The following is a 3935-nucleotide window of genomic DNA, read 5'->3' as shown; positions in this document are numbered from 1 at the left end:
TAAGTAAATCTTACAGGAAAGAATCTGATCATTCTATGAGTTTTACCTTAGGCAATCAAACAGCTGCTTTATAAGCTGTTTCTTCCAAGTCTTTTGAATATTGTCAGACATCAAATTCATTGTTTGTCATTTCCTGTTTATAACAAAACTAAAATATGGTTATAAAGCCTTGAGACAAACTTCCTTAAGTATAAAATGAATAGAATTAAAATGTATTTTACTCTAAATAGTAAAATACTTTCATAAAGAAAAAATGAAAATTCAGAAATTAGGCTGGATAAAAGTTTTATATACCAAAAACAGCACACTATACGGTTGAAGGACACAGACCTGAGATCAAGGCTAGACAGTTTCAAATACTGGACATGTGCCTGAGCTCTCTGATCTTGGGAAAATTACAGAGCATCCCTGAGACCCAGTTTTTTCATCTGGGGAATGGAATGGAGATGATGACAGCACCCACCATTGAGTTGTTAAAATAAATCATTTATGTAATATTTATAAATTGTTGAATATCATTTTATCATATACATATGTGTTTTATGCACACTTTTAAGTTTTTTTCTTTTTTCTTTTTTTTAATTTCATAACAGGCGGACTCGCACCGCAGACGCCAGGAACGCTCGCAGTTCACATGCTCAGTCCTCCCTGGCTGACTCACCACCCATGCTGCCGCAGCATGGACGCCCCGGGGTATGTGGTCAACTTTGGGCCTGGTCCAGCCAAGCTGCCACACTCAGGGTTGTTAGAGATACAAAAGGAATTATTAGACTACAAAGGAATTGGCATTAGTATTCTTGAAATGAGTCACAGGTCGTCAAATTTTATCAAGATGATTAACAATGCAGAGAATCTTGTGCGGGAATTGCTAGCTGTTCCAGACAACTACGAGGTGATTTTTGTGCAAGGAGGTGGGTCGAGCCAGTTCAGTGCTGTCCCATTAAAGCTGATTGGCTTGAAAGCAGGAAAGAGTGTGGACTATGTGGTGACAGGAGCTTGGTCAGCTAAGGCTGTAGAAGAAGCAAAGAAGTTTGGGACTATAAATATTGTTCACTCTAAACTTGGGAGTTATACCTAAATTCCAGATCCAAGCACCTGGAGCCTCAACCCGGATGCCTCCTACGTGTATTATTGCGCAAATGGGACGGTGCATGGCGTGGAGTTTGACTTTATACCCGATGTCAAAGGAGCAGTGCTGGTTTGTGACATGTTCTCAAACTTCCTGTCCAAGCCAGTGGATGTTTCCAAGTTTGATGTGATTTTTTCTGGTGCCCAGAAGAATGTTGGCTCTGCTGGGGTCACTGTGGTGATTGTCCGTGATGACCAACTGAGGTTTGCCCTCCGAGAGTCAACCTCAGTCCTGGAATGCAAGGTGCAGGCTGGAAACAGCTCCTCGTACAACACGCCTCCATGTTTCAGCATCTACATCATGGGCTTGGTCCTGGAATGGATTAAAAACAATGGAGGTGCTGCTGCCATGGAGAAGCTTAGCTCCATCAAATCCCAAATGATTTATGAGATTACTGATAATTCTCATGGATTCTACATATGTCCAGTGGAGCCCCAAAATAGAAGCAAGATGAATATTCCATTCTGCATTGGCAATGTCAAAGGAGATGATGCTTTAGTAAAAAGATTTCTAGATAAAGCTTTTGAACTCAATATGTTGTCCTTGAAAGGGCACAGGTCTGTGGGAGGCATCCAGGCCTCTCTGTACAATTCTGTCACAATTGAAGATGTTCAGAAGCTGGCCGCCTTCATGAAAAATTTTTTGGAGATGCGTCAGCTATGAACACATCCTAACCAGGATATACTCTGTTGTTAAACAACATACAAAGTTTAAAGTAACTTGGAGATGGCTACAAAAAGTTAACAAACACAGTATTTTTCTCAAATGAACATGTTATTATAGATTCTTCTTTTTTGAAAGAACAACAGCAAAACATCTACAGCTCTGCAAAGCTGGTGTGAACTAATGTTCACCTTAATTCTGATCTGAACTGGAAGCATTTTCAAAAACCTTCTCATTGCTTTTCTAACAAATTCCAGCTTATTTTGCCTTTGGGACTACTTTTTCTAGTTAGATTTAAAACTTGCCTGTGGATATAATAATGCAAGTTGCAATTAAGTATTTCTGGAGTCGTGGGAACACACAGCATAGAGGGTAGATGGGGCCCTCTAGGTGCTGAAACTAGATATCTGTGGGGTCTCCTGGGTTCAGCGGCTTTTGATTCAAGGTCAACATTGACCATTGGAGTAGCTGTTTAAGAGTACCAGGCAAAGGGCAAACTGTAGATCAATGTTTATACTGTTATTACAAGAGAAGTGACATACTTTATCTACGTTTATATTAGCAAGGTCTGTTGTTAATACCATATGCTTTATATTTCTATGCATTTATATTTCTAATAATACGGCTATCACTGATACATGTAGAGACTTTTAGAATTTATTAAATCTTTGACTTTGTGCATCACAGCATTCCATTAGCAATAGTTGCACCCCCTCCCTAGTCTTCCCCTTCCTCTTTTTAAGCTGTTTTATGAAAAAGATCTACAAGTTCTTGATTCATTTTTACTGTTATTTCCATAGGGAGAAGAGAAAGTTGATTGGTTGGTTGTTTTTTAATTACGCCATTAAACTAAACACTTCTGTTAAATTACCTTATCCTTTCTTTTTTTGACTGTTTTCTTTGTAATGTTTAACGACGAGAGTGATACTTTGCTGAAAAGTCTTTCCCCTATTGTTTATCTATTGTCAGTATTTTATGTTGAATATGTGAAGAACATTAAAGTCCTAAAACATCTAAAAAAATGTTCAGAACCCTTTCAGATAGACAGAAATGTTGCAAGGATAGTACAAACTGTTCCTGTGTACCCCACATCTAGTTTCCAGTATTACTGACATCTTTTATTACAAGGGTTCATTTGTCTCAGCTATTCAGATTGTGTTGGTTTTTACCTAATATGCTTTTTCTATTCCAGGATCTCATTCATGATACCATATTTCATTTATATACCTTGTCTTCTTTGATGATACAGGGAAGTATCATCAAATACTTCTTTGATGGTACAGGGAAGTATCATCAAATACTTCTTTGATGGTACAGGGAAGTATCATCAAATACTTCTTTGATGGTACAGGGAAGTATCATCAAATACTTCTTTGATGGTACAGGGAAGTATCATCAAATACTTCTTTGATGGTACAGGGAAGTATCATCAAATACTTCTTTGATGATACAGGGAAGTATCATCAAATACTTCTTTGATGATACAGGGAAGTATCATCAAATACTTCTTTGATGATACAGGGAAGTATCATCAAATACTTCTTTGATGATACAGGGAAGTATCATCAAATACTTCTTTGATGTGTTGTGACAGTTTCTCAGACTTTCCTTGTTTAATCTGACACTGACAGTGATAATTTTGAGAAGTCCTGGTCAGGTATTTTGTCCTTCGATTGGGGTTTGTCTGATGTTTTTCTCATGATTAGACCAGAGTTAGGGGTTTGGTTCACAGAAACAAAACCTTTGAGGTAAAATGTCATTCTCATCACGTTATCTCAAGGGTATACACTATCGGTGTGACTTACCACTGATACATGGAGCTTGGTCTCCTAGCTGAGGTAGTGTTTGTCAGGTTTTTCCACTGTGAAGTGGCTTTTCCTCATCCCTTCCTTTTCATACCATACCCTATAGAAGAAAGCTATTATGCTTACTCTTAAGGGATGGGGGGTTATGCTCTTCCTCTTTGAAACTAAAACATTTACATTAATTATTTGGAATTCTTCTGTACAGGAAACTTGTCTTCTTTCTCACATATATTATTTATTCAATCATTTATTTATATCAGTATATATACATGAATTTTATTTTATACTTTGGTTATAGTACTTTTTTTTGGTGATTAACTTGTTCCATTTTTTGGCCA

The 3935-nt window shown here is 37.5% G+C and overlaps 1 pseudogene; it reads left to right on the top strand.

Annotated features, from left to right (window-relative positions):
* Positions 1–603: 603 nt before the first annotated feature.
* LOC100585889 lies at positions 604–1792 on the top strand (annotated as a pseudogene).
* Positions 1793–3935: the final 2143 nt, after the last annotated feature.

The sequence above is a fragment of the Nomascus leucogenys genome, chromosome 16 (assembly GCF_006542625.1).
Source record: "Nomascus leucogenys isolate Asia chromosome 16, Asia_NLE_v1, whole genome shotgun sequence".
In the NCBI taxonomy this organism is placed as follows: domain Eukaryota; kingdom Metazoa; phylum Chordata; class Mammalia; order Primates; family Hylobatidae; genus Nomascus; species Nomascus leucogenys.
This window is presented reverse-complemented; position numbering and strand designations above follow the sequence as displayed.